Below are 18,011 nucleotides of genomic sequence, written 5' to 3'. Positions count from 1 at the left end.
GGGGGGAGAGTTGGGGGGGGTGGAGAGGGGGAGGGTTGGGGGGGGAGAGTTGGGGGGGGAGAGGGGGAGGGTTGGGGGGGAGGGGGGGAGAGTTGGGGGGGGAGGGTTGGGGGGGGAGAGTTGGGGGGGGAGGGTTGGGGGGGAGGGTTGGGGGGAGAGGGTTGGGGGGAGAGTTGGGGGGGGAGGGTTGGGGGGAGAGTTGGGGGGGGAGGGTTGGGGGGGAGAGGGGGAGAGGGGGAGAGTTGGGGGGGAGGGTTGGGGGGGAGAGGGGGAGAGTTGGGGGGGAGGGTTGGGGGGGAGAGTTGAGGGGGAGGGGGAGAGCTGGGGGGGGAAGAGGGGGAGAGTTGGGGGGGAGGTTGGGGGGGGAGAGGGGGAGAGTTGGGGGGGAGGGTTGGGGGGGAGAGTTGAGGGGGAGGGGGAGAGTTGGGGGGGGAAGGGGGGGAGGTTGGGGGGGGAGAGGGGGAGGGCTGGGGGCGGAGGGGGGGGGAAGGTTGGAGGGTGGGGGTGGGGGGGGGTTGGGGGTGGAGGGTGGGGGTGGGGGGGGGTTGGGGGTGGAGGGTGGGGGTGGGTGGGTTGGGGGCACGGGGAGAGACGCCATGTCGTGGGTTTCCCAGGAAAGAGACAGTCCGAGAGCCTCCATCTCTCTGAACTCTTGCACCGCACACTCCACGCATATTCCCCATATGGAGAGGGGCTAGAATACAAGAGCAGGGATGGACTTCTGAGGCTGGATCAGACTCTGGTCAGACACATTTGGAGTATTGAGAGCAGTTTTGGGCCCCGTATCTAAGGAAGGATGTGCTGGAAAGGGGTCCAGAGGAGGTTCACAAGAATGATCCCTGGAATGAAGAGCTTGTTGTATGAGGAACGGGTTGAAGACTTTGGGTCTGTACTCATTGGGAGTTTAGACGGACGAGGGGGGGGATCTTATTGAAACTTACAGGATACTGCGAGGCCCTGGATAGAGTGGACGTGGAGAGGATGTTTCCACTAGTAGGAAAAACTAGAACCAGAGGGCGCAACCTCAGGCTAAAGGGACGATGCGTTAAAACAGAGATGAGGAGGGATTTCTTCAGCCAGAGAGTGGGGAATCTGTAGAACTCTTCCACAGAAGGTCACAGAGGGTTACTGAGTGTCTTTAAGACAGAGATAGGTTCTTGATTAATAAGGGGATCAGGGGTTATGGGGAAAAGGCAGGAGAATGGGGATGAGAAAAGTATCAGCCATGGTGGAGCAGACTCGATGGGCCGAGTGGCCTAATTCTGCTCCTATGTCTTATGGTCTTCTGGTCTCATTTCCCCATTCCTAATGCAAAACTTGTATGTAAACAGTCACGCTTCAGTTACACCCTCCCTCCAGGGGCCATGCTGTGACGCATTCAATGTGACCTATATTGAGAAATGCCAATGTTACTCCCCACACTCCCCCCCTCCTCATTCCACTTGCTAAATTTTTTGCCTCTTGAAATAATATCCAAGACGGCACAGGAACCGGCCCATCAAGTCTGCACCCATATGCAGTTTCTAACCCTCTGTTCGCCTCCCCTTTATGCGTCTATCAAGATACACTTTAAACGTTGCTAATATTCCTGCTTCCACCGCTTCCTCTGGCAGTGCGTTCCAGGCACACACCACTCTCTGCGTGAAAAACTCCCCCACCGGCACATCTCCCTTAAACTTCCCCCCCACCTCACCTTGAACCTGTGCCCCCCTGTGTAACTGACCCTTCCACGCTGGGGAAAAGCCTCTGACTATCCACCCTGTCTACCCTCTATCGGAGTCTCCCCTCCCTCAGCCTCCATCTTTCCAATGAAAACAATCCCAGTTTATTCAACCTCTCCGAATCCAAAGATGTGCGGGTTAGGTGGATTGGCCATGCTAAATTGCCCCTTAGTGTCCAAAGATGTGCAGGTTAGGTGGATTGGCCATGCTAAATTGCCCCTTAGTGTCCAAAGATGTGCAGGTTAGGTGGATTGGCCATGCTAAATTGCCCCTTAGTGTCCAAAGATGTGCAGGTTGGGTGGATTGGCCATGCTAAATTGCCCCGTTAGTGTCCAAAGATGTGCAGGTTAGGTGGATTGGCCATGCTAAATTGCCCCTTAGTGTCCAAAGATGTGCAGGTTGGGTGGATTGGCCATGCTAAATTGCCCCTTAGTGTCCAAAGATGTGCAGGTTGGGTGGATTGGCCATGCTAAATTGCTCCTGAGTGTCGGGGGATTAGCTAGGGTAAATACAAGGGGTTATGGGGATAGGGTCTGGGTGGGATTGTGGTCAGTGCAGGCTCGATGGGCCGAATGGCCTCCTCCTGCACTGTCGGGGTTCGATGAACTGCTGTTGGGAAACAAGGACAGATGGTGGGGTGTTGGAATGAGCCCCGAGGGATGTCTGTCTGCCCTCATCCAATCATTGTCCCTCCCCTCGAACCCTGCTTCCCCAGAACCTTTGCACCTTTCTTCACCCTCAAGCTGAACTCTGCGGTTCCAGGGCTCTCTCCACCCACCGCCGTAACATCGCCCGACCTTTCTCCCTGTCACCCTGACTGCAGAAGCCATCCACTGTGCCTTTGACTGTCCCCCCACACCCGCCCTGGGCCACTCTCTGGGGCAATCTGCCCATGTCCTAACTGGCACCAACTACCACCACTGGGCTCCTGCTCCCTGCTTAAGAACCCCCCTCGATTAGCCCCTGACAATCATTGAATCCATGCAGTGCAGAAGGAGGCCATTTGGCCCATCGAGCCTGCACTGACAACAATCCCACCCAGGCCCCATCCCCGTAACTCCACATATCTGCCCCGCGGCAACCTCTAAATCCCGGGACACAAAGGGGCAATTTAACATGGCCAATCCACCTCACCCAGAGAGTAACTCACCTCCTGACTCCCCCCCGCAAAGCCTGTCCACTGGGAATCCTGCAGAGAGTAACTCGCCTCCTGACTCCCCCCCAAAGCCTGTCCACTGGGAATCCTGCGGGGAGTAACTCACCTCCTGACGCCCCCCCAAAACCTGTCCACCATCTACAAGGACACAAGTCAGGAGTGTGATGGAATACTCTCCACTTGCCTGGATGGGTGCGGCTCCCAACAACACTCGAGAAGCTCGACACCATCCAGGACAAAGCAGCCCCGCTCGATCGACACGCTAACCACAAACATTCACTCCCTCCACCACCGACGCACAGTGACAGCAGTGTGTACCATCTACAAGATGCACTGCAGCGACTCGCCAAGGCTCCTTCCACAGCACCTTCCAAACCCACCACCTCTACCACCTAGAAGGACAAGGAGGGGGGGCAGCAGACACATGGGGATCACCACCCCCTGCAAGATCCCCCCTCCGAGCCACTCACCATCCCGACTTGGAAATATATCGGCCGTTCCTTCACTGTGGCTGGGATCAAAATCCTGGAACTCCCTCCCTAACAGCACTGTGGGTGTACCTACACCACACACACACGGGGGACTGACTGATGTCCAATCACAATCCTGGAACTCCCTCCCTAACAGCACTGTGGGTGTCCCTACACCACACACGGTGGGTGGGGGGGAATGCAGCGGGTTCAAGATGGCGGATCACCCATCACCTTCTCAAGGGGGGAGGGTGCAATTAGGGGTGGGGGATAGATACTGGGCCTGGCCCAGTGACCAAGGGAAACTTGATGCCAGTTCTTCCTCCTTTGGCGTTGTGGAAGTGGGGTGGGTTGAGACCCTTCTGCTCTTGCAAGGGGGTTTCAGGAGACCCAACCCCCACCCAAAAGAGGTGGTGGGTGGGGTGCAGGGAGGGAGGGCCAACAGAGAGATAGCTGGGATTGAGGTCACAATGGAGGTCCTGACTAAAGCCTGCTGGGAAATAATGACCCAGACAGCACGTCATCGCACAAAGTGACCTCACAAAGAAGGTCACAGAGACAGGGGCCTGGGGGGGGGTGGGCCCAACAACAAGGAGAGTGCGGGGGCGGGGAGGGGGGGGGCCGTGCACGGGTTGGGGGGCCAGTCTCTGATTTTCTTTTTAAGGGAAGAGAGAGCGAGAGCGGCCAAGGCGGAGAGTTCAGGGGATTGCGAATCATGCGTCGCCCCCAAAACCTTGCACCAAAGTCCAGGGTGAGGGGAGGCCCCAGTCTACGAGGGAGCTCGGCCTAGACAAGCCTGTCCGCTAGGCCCGAATCGATAGGCCACAGGGAAGTGGGGAGGGTGGTGGTGGTGCGGGCTGGAGGGGGAACTTCCTGAGGAGAAGGGAATTGGGTCAAAGATAGGCCTTGTGTTGGGGGTGGGGGGGGGCAGGGGTGGGTTTGTGCGAGTTTAATGGGGTTGAGACGGGGACGGGAGGCTGGAGACGGGCAGGGAGGCTGACGGGCGGGAGGGGAGGTATGGATTTGGGAGGGAGGTGAACAAAGGAAGGAGGGCGAAGGAAAGGAAGCTCGCTCCCGAGGGTTGGGAGGGAAGTCGGCTGAGTCGAGGGGAATCCGGGAGCTCCCCGGCTCCCCCCGCCGCTGCCATGGACATGTGCAAGATGGAGTCGTGCAAGGCCGAGGCCTCGCTGGTGGCGCTGACGGACGCGGCCTTCGACAAGGACGAGGCCGTCCGCCGCCAGATCTCGCAGTCCCTCTACGAGCTGGGGTGCCACAACCCCGAGCAGGTGCTGGCCGCCTGCTACGAGTTCCTGCTCAAGCACAGCCAACTGGTGCAGGGTCACCGCACCGTCATCCTGCAGTGCATGGAGCGGGTGGTCCGCGACACCATCGCCCAGATCGGCCAGCCGCTGGCCCGCAAGATCGTCAACCTGGCCTCCGAGGAGATGATCAAGTCCAGCGAGACGGCGCTGGGCTGGAAGGAGGCCGCCAGCAACCTGCTGGTGGCCCTGGGCTCCCGTTTCACCGACGAGATCCTCGAGGACATCCTGCAGAAGCTCCAGCCCGGCGTGCTGCCCCAGTTCTACGTGGTGCAGACCCTGGCCAACCTGTCGGTGGCCAACGTGCAGGGCATCGCGCCCTACTTGACCACCACCCTGCAGACCATGCTGCCCATGCTGCCGCTGGTCAAGCAGGACAACATGCGCTGGGCCTTCACCTCGGCGCTGGGCCAGTTCAGCAAGAGCATCGTGGAGTACCTGGACTCGGCCGACCGGGCTGCCAAGCCCGGCCTGACCAAGGAGGCCTTTGCGCCGGAGATCTACACGGCCTACAAGATCTTCTTTGGCACTTGGCTCCGTAACAAGGACACCAAACTCCGCACGGCCATCGTGGTGGCCCTGGGGCACATGGTCCACCTCCTGCCGGCCGAGAGCATGGAGGACGAGCTGCCCCGCTTCCTCGCGGGCATCCTGGCCCTCTACAAGAAGCGGTGCGAGGCCTTCTACGTCAGCCAGTGCCTGCGCAACATCCTGGAGGCGGCGCTGGAGGCCACCAGCCACGCTCCCGAGTCCCAGCTGGACAACCTGCTGCCCCAGCTCCACCACCAGATCTGCGCGCCGGCCGACTGCCACGACGAGCTGGCCAACAGGAACCGTCAGGAGGTGCTGCGCTGCTTTGCCATCCTGCTGCACGTCTCGGTGGACGGCCTGGTCAAGTTCCTGCTCCAGAAGCTGGCCAGCAACAACGAGAAGACCCGGGTGGGCACGCTGACCGTCCTCAACCACCTGGCGGGCAGCGGCTTCAAGGGGCTGGAGAGCAAGAAGGCCCTGGTGGTCAGCGGCATGAAGCAGTCGCTCCAGGACAGCGACAACCGGGTCAAGAAGGTGACGGCGCAGGTGATTAGCACCCTGGGCGAGCAGGGCTACCTGCAGCTGGAGGGCGGCACCGCCCTGGTGGAGTTCCTGGTCCAGCAGTGCGCCCTGGCGCCCGAGGAGAACCCCTCGCGCCTGCAGGTGCCCGACCCGGAGGAGGCGAGCGACGACGCCCTGCGCGAGCTCTGCGAGGGCATCCTGGCCTCGCTGGTGACGCTGGAGAAGATGGAGGACGTGCTGTGGCCTTTCCTGTTGGAGTTTGTGGCCCCCATCCACTACACCCACGCCCTGGCCGCCGTGTGCCGGGGCCTGGAGTGCGTGGGGGCCCGCAAGCGGCGCCGCGACCTCCAGGGCGTGCTGCTCAACTACAACGAGCGGCTGGGCCTTCCCAAGCCCCACACCCTCCTGGCCCGCCTGCTGGCCGTCTCCGCCATGCCCTACGCGGACCAGGGCCGGGGCCTGGCGGCCCTGAGGCTCCTGCAGGTGCTGAGTCCCAACATCCACCCGGACGTGGTCAAGCTCTGGGACGAGGAGCTGCCCCAGCTGAGCCAGTTCTTGGCCGAGAACAAGGAGGACTCCCTGCCCCAGAAGCTGTGGGAGGACAAGCTGTTTTTCTTCCTGTCCCGCACCCTGGAGACCATCACGGAGGAGAAGTGGGCATGGCAGCTCAGCGAGGAGATGACCCGCCACCTCCACAGCTACAACGGCTTCCCCAAGGAGAAGGCCTTCCTCTACAAGTGCGTGGGCATTGTGCTGGGCCAAACCACCAACAAGGACGTCATCAACAACGAACTCCAGGAGATGCTGCTCAGCGTCCAACACAACGAGGCCCTGGAGCGCGAGGGCTTGGCCACGGGCATCGGCTTCTGCGCCATGACCCACCTGGACGACACGCTGGCCAAGCTGGACGACTTTGTCAAGATGGACATCGTCAAGAAGACGGCCAGCTTCTTCAACATCCTTAAGGAGAAGCTGGACGGCGACATGGAGCGGGTGAAGAGCACCCTCATCCTCTGCTACGGCTACGTGGCCCTCTACGCCCCCGAGGCGCTCATCCTGCAACGCATCGAGGCCCACATCCTGGACCACATCATCAGCCTCTCCAACACCAAGGTGCTGGGCATCAAGCTGGAGACCAAGGACCTCATGATCAAGTTGACCCTGATCAAGGCCGTCACCCTCATCGCCAAGGCGGTCTACGCCAACAAGAGTAAGCACCTCTTCAAGTTCAGCCGGCGGGAGGAGGTGCTGTCCTACATGCAGGACCTCATCGGCGCCGAGCCCAAAGCCCACCTCAAGACCCGGGTGCGGCAGGCCGCCATCAACGCTTGCACCCACCTGGTCAAGCTGGAGCCCCGGCTCAACGAGATGGAGAGCTCGGACCTGATCCGCACCTGCCTGGAGGCCGTCTTCAGCTTCCTGCCGCTGGACAGCGAGCGACGCAAGGAGAACCGCAAGCTGAAGGAGCGCGAGGCGCTCCACTCCGAGACCGTCGCCTCCCTGCACGACCTCCTCAAAGAGCTGCTGGGCCAGAGCCTGACCGCGGAAGGCCTGGAGTTCCTCTTCAAGCACCTCCAGGACTGGCTGACGTCCCCCAAGGAGCACGAGAGGGAGCGGGCCATGGAGACCCTCCTGGCGCTGCTCAGCTTCTACCGGGAGAGGTTCAAGGCCGTCCACGCCAGCGACTTCCAGAACCTGGGCACGCTGGTGGGCCGCCTGGTGCCCCGCTGCGCCGACCCCGTGCTGGCCATCCGCTACATGGCCATGGATGGGCTGCACACCGTGCTGTACATCCAGATCCGCTACGAGGGCTGCGTCTCCAACCAGCCGGACGATCTGGTGGATCACCTCCGCACCATCAAGGATCAGCTCCAGAACCCCGACAGTTACGTCCTCTTCCAGATCTGCTACGACATGGCCCGGGTCATCTCCAACAAGCTGCCCCACGGCCAGCTCTACCCTCTGCTGCTTGCCCTCTTCGAGGGCCTGTCCGACTACCACGCCACCTGTTCCAGCGCCACCTCGGTGGTCATGAACACGCTGGTGCGCAAGAACGGCCAGGCCCTGACGGACCACGTCCCCGAGATCCTGGGCCAGCTCCAGGCCCGCATGCAGTCCATCGCCCTGGAGCAGGTCCGCTTCTCCGTCATCCACTTCATCTCCATCCTGACCTCCCAGTGCATGCCCGCCGTCCTCTCCTACCTCCTCTTCCGGCCCCTGCCCTACGACAAGTACACCAGCGCCGTGTGGCAGTCGCTGGCCCGGGAGGTCAAGCTGGCCACGGCCACCATGGACTACCTGCTGGGCAAGATCAACGACTACCTCTCCCACGAGGGCCGCAAGGACGTCCTGACCAAGAAGCCGCCCACCACCGGCACCTCGGAGACGGTGGCGGTGGTCTACGCCCTCAACGAGATGATCTCCAACCCGGAGTCGACGGAAAGCGTGGTGGCCCTCTACCCCAAGCTGTTTGGCACCCTCCTCCTGTACCTGACCTTCCTGGCCAGCGAGAAGCTGACCGACCTCCAGGGCAAGGGGCCCTCCAAGCGCAAGAAGGCCCCCCCCCACCCCCTCCAGCTGCAGACGCCCGCCAACCTCAGCATCTGGGACGCCTCGCTGGAAACCCTCAAGCTGACGCTGGCCCGGGCCAAGGCGGACGAGGCGGCCAACCTCATGGAGGACGAGGGGGGCTGGGAGCTGATGAAGAGCTCGGAGGAGCACCCGCGGGGGGTGGCGGTGCTGGCCCGGGCCGTGGCCCTCCACGGCGCCCCCTACCTGGCGGAGACCGTCCACTTCCTGGCGCCCATCCTCCACAACATGCACGAGCACCAGCGGGTGACGGTGGCCGCCGCCTTTGGCGAGATCCTCACCTCGCCGGCGGCCCAGGACCCGAAGGTGGCGGAGACGCTGGCGGGCTGCCTCCTGCGCAGCCTGGACGACGTCTCGCCCACCGTCCACTGGCTGTCCATCCGGGGCCTGGGCAACATGGCGGTGGGCGCCCCCCAGAAGGTGCCCCGCTACGCCGAGCGCCTGCTGGCTGCCATGGTGGGGGGCCTGGACGAGAAGACGGAGCTGAACGACCTGATCGTGCTGGAGGCCATGGGCGGCCTGTCCAAGGTGCTGGGCCAGCTGGACGAGGCCAGCGTCCGGCCCATCCTGGCCACCATCATCGGGGCCGTGCAGCCGTTCTTCGAGAGCGAGAACGAGAAGCTGCGCGCCGCCGCCTTCACCGTGTTCGGGAGCCTGGCCCGCTTTGGCGACGGCAGCACCGAGCCGGCCCTGCTCGAACACATCCACTCCAGCCTGGTCAGCCTCCTCCTCCACCTCAACGACAACAGCCCCGAGGTGATCCGGGCCTGCAAGTCCGTGCTCCAGCTCCTGGGCCCCCGGCTCTGCTCCGACAAGATCGGGGCCATCTTCCAGAGCGAGCTGCTGGAGCAGGCCAACGTCCGCTACTGGGAGTTCATCGGCGAGCTGAGCAAGCTGATCGTCAGCGATCTCCCCGAGCGCATCAGCCTCTACCTCAGCAGCAGCATGACCTTCTTCAAGAGCCTGCTGCCCGAGATCCGGGGCAACGCCGTCATCCTGGCCGGTTTCTTGCTGCAGAACCTGCCCAAGGAGTACGTGGAGGCCAGCACCGACGAGAACGTCTGCGTGGCCATCATCATGATGCTGCACGACGTCGCGCCCTGCGTCCGCATCAAGGCCGCCAAGGTGCTGGGCCTGTACCGGGGCTTCTGAGCCGGCTCGTTACCCCTTCCCCAATCCCAAATCCCAATCCCTCACCCAACCTTTTCCCCAATCCCAACCCCTCACGCAAATCCTAATCTTCATCCAAACCCTTCCCCAAACCCAATCCCTCTTCCAATCCCAATCCCTTCCCCAATCCCAATCCCTCTTCCAATCCCAATCCCTTCCCCAAACCCAATCCCTCTTCCAATCCCAATCCCTTCCCCAATTCCAATCCCTCTTCCAATCCCAATCCCTTCCCCAATCCCTCTTCCAATTCCAATCCCTTCCCCAATCCCAATCCCTCTTCCAATCCCAATCCCTCTTCCAATCCCAATCCCTTCCCCAATCCCTCTTCCAATCCCAATCCCTTCCCCAATCCCAATCCCTCTTCCAATCCCAATCCCTTCCCCAATCCCAATCCCTCTTCCAATCCCAATCCCTTCCCCAATTCCAATCCCTCTTCCAATCCCAATCCCTTCCCCAATCCCAATCCCTCTTCCAATCCCAATCCCTCTTCCAATCCCAATCCCTTCCCCAATCCCAATCCCTCTTCCAATCCCAATCCCTTCCCCAATCCCAATCCCTCTTCCAATCCCAAACCCTTCCCCAATCCCAATCCCTCTTCCAATCCCAATCCCTTCCCCAATCCCAATCCCTCTTCCAATCCCAATCCCTTCCCCAATTCCAATCCCTCTTCCAATCCCAATCCCTTCCCCAATCCCAATCCCTCTTCCAATCCCAATCCCTTCCCCAATTCCAATCCCAAACCCAATCGCAACCCCTTCCCCAATCCCAACCTTTACCCAACCCCTCTCCTGAATCCCACTCCCATCCCTTTCCAATCCCAACATTAACCCCTCTCCCAATCCCAATGTTAACCCCTTTATCAATCCTGACCCTCTTCCCCAATCCCAATCTCTCCCCCCATGTCCATACAACAATCCCGATGTCAACCCCCTCCCTTCCACTCCCCCCGCCCCATCTCCCCTCCCCCCCCATAGCCCTCTCCACTGGCACTGGATGGAACGTTACGATGGATGGTTAACAACGCCCACATTCCCTTCCTGATCCCTCCCTCCCCCCCTGGCTGCTCCACCCCAAAGGAGTGCTGGCTTATCAGGGCCGTTTGCTGCAGAACGTTACCCCCCTCCCCCCACCTCACCCTGTCTCCCACCCCCCACCCCCCCCACCCCCCCCACCCCGCATCTGAACACTTTGTAGAATCCAATAAAAGCAACTTTGATTTGAGTCTGAGTGAAGCCTGGTTCATTGCCCTCCCCCCTGTGCCTCACCCCCCCCCTGCTTTGCCCCGCACCTCGCCCCCACCTCCCCACACTTCAACCCCGTGCTGCCACCGTCACCAAGCCCCGACTGCCCTCCTATGGCAAGGGTCCAGTGGTCACATGACCAAATGGGGGTGGACAAGTGGGGGGGGGGGGGGGGGGGGGGGGTCAGAGGTCCTGGCGATGACCTCCAGTGAGCTGCGAGTGCGGAAAAAGGGGCTTACCCTTCCAGAAGGTGGGGGAAAGGATTCCCCCACCTTCTGGAAGGGCTGAAGGGCCTCAGACCATTGAAGGGGACTGACCAGGCGTCCAAATGGGGGTGACATGACCCCCAGGGTAGAATAAACCTCGGAGGAGATGGAGGGAGGAGAGGCAAGAGGAGGGGACCAAGTCTGTGGAAGACTCATCCAGAACCTCACTTGGACAAGATTCCAATCTTCCCACCTGGGACTCGGGGGGGTTGGAAACAGGCGGGAGTTTGAGTTTGATACGATTCCCCATGGGAGGCTCATGGAGAAGAGAAGGAGGTGTGGGATAGAGGGAAATTTGGCCGATTGGATGAGTAACTGGCTGAAGACAGAGTGGAGGGAGAATTTTCAGACTGGAGGCCAGTTACCAGAGGCGTACCACAGGGGTCATGAGAAATAGGAGCAGGAGTAGGGCCATCTAGCCCCTCGAGCCTGCCCCGCCATTCAATAAGATCATGGCTGATCTGATGGTGGATCAGTTCCACTTTCCCGCTTTCTCCCCTGTCTATCAGAAACCTATCTACCCGTGACTTCAATATATTTAGCGAGGCAGCCTCCACCACTTCAACGGGCAGAGAATTCCAGAGATTCACCACCCTTTGAGTGAAGAAGTTCCTCCTCAACTCCGTTCTAAACTGCCCCCCCCCTTATCTTGAGGCTGTGCCCTCTAGTCCTGCTGTCCTTTCTAAGTGGGAAGAATCTCTCTACCTCTACCCTATCCATCCCCTTCATTATCTTATACATCTCTATAAGATCTCCCTTCAGCCTTCTGAATTCCATCGAGTACAGACCCAGTCTATTCAGTCTCTCTTCATAGTCCAACCCCCTCATCTCCAGTATCAGCCTAGTGCCAGACTGTGCTGGGTCCTCTGCTATTTGTGACTTTTTATCAAAGACTTGGAAGAGGGGGCTGAAGGGTGGGTTAGTAAATTTGCTGATGACACCAAGATTGGTGGAGTAGTGGATGAGGTGGGGGGCTCTTGCAGGCTGCAAAGAGACATTGATAGGATGCAGAGCTGGGCCGTAAAGTGGCAGATGGAGTTTAACCCTGATAAGTGCGAGGTGATTCATTTTGGTAGGACAAACTTGAATGCGGATTACAGGGTCAACGACAGGGTTCTGAGGACTGCGGAGGAACAGAGAGATCTTGGGGTTCGTATCCACAGATCTCTGAAGGTTGCCACTCAAGTGGATAGAGCCGTGAAGAAAGTGTGTTAGTGTTTATTAACAGGGGGTTTGAGTTTAAGAGCCGTGGGGTTATGCTGCAACTCTACCGGACCTTGGTGAGACAACATTTGGAATATTGTGTTCAGTTCTGGTCACCTCACTATAAGAAGGATGTGGAAGCTTTGGAGAGAGTGCAGAGGAGATTTACCAGGATGCTGCCTGGTTTGGAGGGTAGGTCTTTATGAGGAAAGGTTGAGGGAGCTGGGGCTTGGAGTGGAGGAGGATGAGAGGCGACTTAATAGAGGTTTATAAGATGATGAGGGGATAGATAGAGTGGACGTGCAGAGACTATTTCCTCGGGTGGATGTAGCTGTGATTGGGGGGCATAACTATAAGGTGGGAGATATAGGAGGGATGTCCGAGGTAGATTCTTCACTCAGAGAGTGGTTGGGGTGTGGAATACACTGCCTGCTGTGATAGTGGAGTCGGACACTTTAGGAACTTTCAAGCGGTTATTGGATAGGCACATGGAGCACACCAGAGTGGGATAGACTGATCTTGGGATTGGACATAGCTCAGCACAACACTGAGGGCCGAAGGGCCTGTGCTGTAATGTTCGATACAGGAGGGGGGGAAGGGATAGAGATATACAGCACAGAGATAGGCCTTTCGGCCCATCTCGTCCATGCCGACCAGGTTTTCTAATCTGAACTGGTCCCATTTGGCTAGGTTTGGCCCAAATCCCTCTAAACGTTTTCCCATCAATGTATGAGGAGAGATTGAAGAGGTTAGGATTGTTTTCGCTGGAGTTCAGATGAACGAGGGGGGGGGGGATTCTCATAGAGATTTATAAAATTCTAACAGGACTGGACGGGGTAGATGCAGGGAGGATGTTCCCGATGGTGGGGGGGGGGGGGGTGCGGGGGGAGTCCAGGGGGTCACAGTCTGAGGATTTGGGGTAGACCATTGAGGACGGTGGTGAGGAGGCATTTCTTCACCCGGTGGAATTCATTCCCACGGGAAGGAGTTGATGCCAAAACATTGAATCTATTCAAGAGGCGGCTGGATATAGCAGTTGGGGGTGAACGGGATCAAAGGGGAGAAAGCAGGATGAGGCTATTGAGTTGGACGATCAGCCACGATGGTGATGGATGGGCCAGCAGGCTCGAAGGGCCGAATGGCCTCCTCCTATCTTCTACGTACCAGTCCGAATATCTTTGGGCGACACAGTGGGTTAGCACTGCTGCCACACAGCGCCAGGGATCTGGGTTCCATTCCCCGGCTCGGGTGGCTGTGCAGAGTCTGCACATTCTCCCCGTGTCTGCGTGGGTTTCCTCCCGCACTCCAAAGATGTGCAGATTTAGTGGATTGGCCATGCTAAATTACCCCTTAGTGTCAGGGAGACTAGCAGGGTAAGTATGTGGGGTTGCAGGGAAAGGGCCAGGATGGGATTGTTGTTGATAATGGGCTGAATGGCCCCCTCTTGCACTGTAGGGATTCTATTTTTTTCTGTAGCTGTCTCGATTACCTCCTCTGGCAGCTCATTCCATACACACACCACCATCTGTGTGAAAACGTTACCCCTCAGGTCCCCTCTCCCCGTAAACCTACGCCCTCTAGTTTTAGACTCCCCTACCTTTGGGAAAAGATATTGACTATCTCGCTGATCTGTGCCCCTCATTATTTTATAGACCTCTATAAGATCACCCTTCAGCCCAGGGAAAAAAGCCCCAGACTAATTGCTATATCAGGTTAGGGTGGATTGGCTGTGCTAAATTGCCCCTTAGTGTCCAAAGATGTGCAGGTTAGGGTGGATTGGCCGTGCTAAATTGCCCCTTAGTGTCCAAAGATGTGCGGGTTAGGTGGATTGGCCGTGCTAAATTGCCCATTAGTGTCCAAAGATGTCTAGGTTAGGTGGATTGGCCATGCTAAATTGTCCCTTAGTGTCCAAAGATGTGTGGGTTCGGTGGATTGGCCATGCTAAATTGTCCCTTAGTGTCCAAAGATGTGCGGGTTAGGTGGATTGGCCATGCTAAATTGCCCATTAGTGTCCAAAGATGTGTAGGTTAGGTGGATTGGCCATGCTAAATTGCCCATTAGTGTCCAAAGATGTGTAGGTTAGGTGGATTGGCCATGCTAAATTGCCCATTAGTGTCCAAAGATGTGTAGGTTAGGTGGATTGGCCATGCTAAATTGCCCATTAGTGTCCAAAGATGTGTAGGTTAGGTGGATTGGCCATGCTAAATTGCCCCTTAGTGTCCAAAGATGTGCAGGTTAGGTGGATTGGCCATGCTAAATTGTCCCTTAGTGTCCAAAGATGTGCAGGTTAGGTGGATTGGCCATGCTAAATTGTCCCTTAGTGTCCAAAGATGTGTAGGTTAGGTGGATTGGCCTTGCTAAATTGTCCCTTAGTGTCCAAAGATGTGTAGGTTAGGGTGGATTGGCCATGCTAAATTGTCCCTTAGTGTCCAAAGATGTGCGGGTTAGGTGGATTGGCCATGCTAAATTACCCCTTAGTGTCCAAAGATGTGCGGGTTAGGTGGATTGGCCAATCAGGAGTGGGCCTGACCCGGGCCCTGCCTCTGTCAGTATGAGCCACCTCCTGGATGGTCCCACACTGCCCTCTGCTGGTGATTCATCCCAGCACTAGGTCCCCCTGTCACTGTGACTTGTTACGGTGCACCCCTTTGGGCTGGAATGCCCTGAGCCCCCGGGACCCAACTTCACTGACCATGTCCGTCAGCTGTGGGCACAATATCTATTAACCCTTTAGCCCCCGGCCACTGCGAGAAGCTCCGAGGAATTAGTCACATCTTGTGTTCCAAGTGGGAAAAGGCACCAAGATTTGAGGTATTTCCACAGAGGAACAGGGCTTTGATGAGGCCACAGTTCAGGCACTGGGGACAGTTACAGTCTCCCTATTTAAGATGGAATATATTTATTTATCAGTGTCATGAGTAGGCTTACATTAACGCTGCAATGAAGTTACTGTGAAAATCCCTTAGGCGCCACACTGGCACCTGTTTGGGTACACTGAGGGAGAATTTAGTAACTAACCTGCACATCTTTGGACACTAAGGGACAATTTATCATGGCCAATCCATCTAACCTAAGAAAGCCCACCAACGCCTCCACGTTCTCAGGAGGCTAAGGAAATTTGGCACGTCAGCTACGACTTTTACATCCTGCATCTACCCTGTCTAGTCCTGTTAGAATTTTATAAATGTCTATGAGATTCACCAACTTTTACAGATGCCCCATAGAAAGCATCCTTTCTGGTTGTATCACAGCTCGGTCTGGGCTCCTGCTCTGCCCAAGACCGCAAGGAACTACAAAAGGGTGGTGAATGTAGCCCAGTCCCATCACACAAACCAGCCTCCCATCCATTGACTCTGTCTACACTTCCCGCTGCCTCGGGGAAAAGCAGCCGGTATAATCAAGGACCCCCCCCCCACACACCCCGGACATTCTCTCTTCCACCTTCTTCCGTCGGGGAAAAAGATACAAAAGTCTGAGGTCCCGTACCGACCGACTCAAGAACAGCTTCTTCCCTGCTGCTGTCAGACTTTTGAATGGACCTACCTCGCATTAAGCTGATCTTTCTCTACACCCTCGCTGTGACTGTAACACTACAGTCTGCACCCTCTCCTTTCCCTCTCTATGAATGGTATGCTTTGCCTGTACAGTGCATAAGAAACAATACTTTTCACTGTATCCCAGTACACGTGACAATAATAAATCAAATCAAATATGAAGCTGATCTTTCTCTACACCCTCGCTGTGGCTATAACGCTACATTCTGCACCCTCTACTTTCCTTCTCTATGAACAGTATGCTTTGTCTGTATAGCGCGCAAGAAACAATACTTTTCACTGTATCCCAATACATGTGACAATAATAAATCAAATCAAATATTAAGCTGATCTTTCTCTACACCCTCACTGTGGCTATAACGCTACATTCTGCACCCTCTCCTTTCCTTCTCCCCTATGTACTCTATGAACGGTATGCTTTATTTGTATAGTGTGCAAGATACAATACTTCTCACTGTCTCCCAGTACATTAGACCATAAGACATAGGAGCAAAATTAGGCCACTCGGCCCATCGATTCTTCTCTGCCATTCAATCATGGCTGATATTTCTCTCATCCCCCATTCTCCTGCCTTTTCCCCTGATCCCCTTATTAATCAGGAACCTCTCTATCTCTGTCTCAGTGACCCGGCCTCCTCTGCGGCAAAGAGTTCCACAGATTCCCCACTCTCTGGCTGAAGAAATTCCTCCTCATCTCTGTTTTAAAGGATCGTCCCTTTACCCTGAGGTTGTCCCCTCTCTGGTTCTAGTTTTTCCCACTAGTGGAAACATCCTGTCCACGTCCACTCTATCCAGGGCCTCGCAGTATCCTGTAAGTTTCAATAAGATCCCCCCCTTCATCGTTCTAAACTCCCAACCAGTACAGACCCAGAGTCCTCAACCTGTTCCTCATACGTGTAAACTACATGTGACAATAAGAAGTCGAACCCAGTCCGTGCGGTGGAGAGCGAACGATGAAGCAGAGTGTTTGTGACGACATCTGTGGACAGACGTTTGGTCTTCACTGCGTCGTTTAGAAAGTTCCGGCAAACGTCAGCCTGGGTTTGCGTTGTGGTGGGGGGGAGGGTGACGCCTGGGGCGGGAGTTTTCCGGGTGCGCTCGCTCCGAGACTGGAAAACCTCACGCCGGGTCAACAGATCGGTGCCCGCTACAGATCGGGTGGCTGGCGGGTCCGTCCCCGCCACACTCCCAGTCCACATGGTCTCCATCGAGGCGAGTGGGTCACCCTGGAGAAATGATTGGATCCTCAAAGCTCAGTGCAGGCCACGCAACGAACTGGGTGTTGGACTGTTGAGGGAGGGGTTGGGGAGAGGGAGGGAAGCGGGGGGGGGGATTGATTTGGGAGGATTGTAGAGGTGGAGGGGGTTGGGAGGAGGGATCCCGGGTGAGATATTGTGTGGAGGAGAAGCCGAGGGTTGAGAGGAGGTGATTCCCCCCACCCCCAGGAATTGGTTGCCCCCGAATCAAGCCCCCCCCACCCCCCCCACCTCCTCAGTCCGTGTAAGCGCAGTCACCCGCTGGAAGGGCCACTAACGGTTTGATGTGGAGATGCCGGCGTTGGACTGGGGGTAAACACCGTAAGAAGTCTCACAACACCAGGTTAAAGTCCAACTGGTTTATTTGGTAACACAAGCCTTCGGAGCACTGCCCCTTCATCAGGTGAGGACTTGTGTTCACAAACAGGGCAGATAAAAACACACACTCAATTTACAAAATAATGGTTGGAATGTGAGTCTTCACAGGGAATCAAGTCTTAAAGGTGCAGACAATGTGAGTGGAGAGAGGGTTAAGCACAGGTTAAAGAGATGTGTATTGTCTCCAGACAGGACAGTTAGTGAGATGTTGCAATCCCAGGCAAGTCTCGGGGGTTACAGATAGCGTGACATGAACCCAAGATCCCGGTTGAGACCGTCCTCGTGTGTGCGGAACTTGGCGATCAGTCTCTGCTCAGCGACTCTGCGCTGTCGTGTGTCGTGAAGGCCGCCTTGGAGAACGCTTACCCGAAGGTCAGAGGCCGAATGCCCGTGACCGCTGAAGTGTTCGCCAACAGGAAGGGAACAGTCTTACCTGGTGATTGTCAAGCTGTGTTCATTCATCCGTTGTCGTAGCGTCTGCACGGTCTCCCCAGTGTACCATGCCTCGGGACATCCTTTCCTGCAGCGTATCAGGTGGACAACGTTGGCCGAGTTGCAAGAGTATTTACCGTGTAGCTGACGGATGGTGTTCTCACGTGAGATGATGGGATCCGTGTCGATGATCCGGCATGTCTT

The 18,011-nt window shown here is 57.2% G+C and overlaps 1 pseudogene; it reads left to right on the top strand.

Annotated features, from left to right (window-relative positions):
- Positions 1-4,492: 4,492 nt before the first annotated feature.
- LOC145340371 (maestro heat-like repeat-containing protein family member 1 pseudogene) lies at positions 4,493-9,460 on the top strand (annotated as a pseudogene).
- The last annotated feature ends 8,551 nt before the right edge of the window (positions 9,461-18,011 follow it).

The sequence above is a fragment of the Carcharhinus amblyrhynchos genome, unplaced genomic scaffold (assembly GCF_965287045.1).
Source record: "Carcharhinus amblyrhynchos unplaced genomic scaffold, sCarAmb.v2.hapA scaffold_962, whole genome shotgun sequence".
NCBI classification, from domain to species: Eukaryota; Metazoa; Chordata; class Chondrichthyes; order Carcharhiniformes; family Carcharhinidae; genus Carcharhinus; species Carcharhinus amblyrhynchos.
Note: the sequence above shows the minus strand (reverse complement) of the source record. Positions and strands in the feature narration are given on the sequence as shown.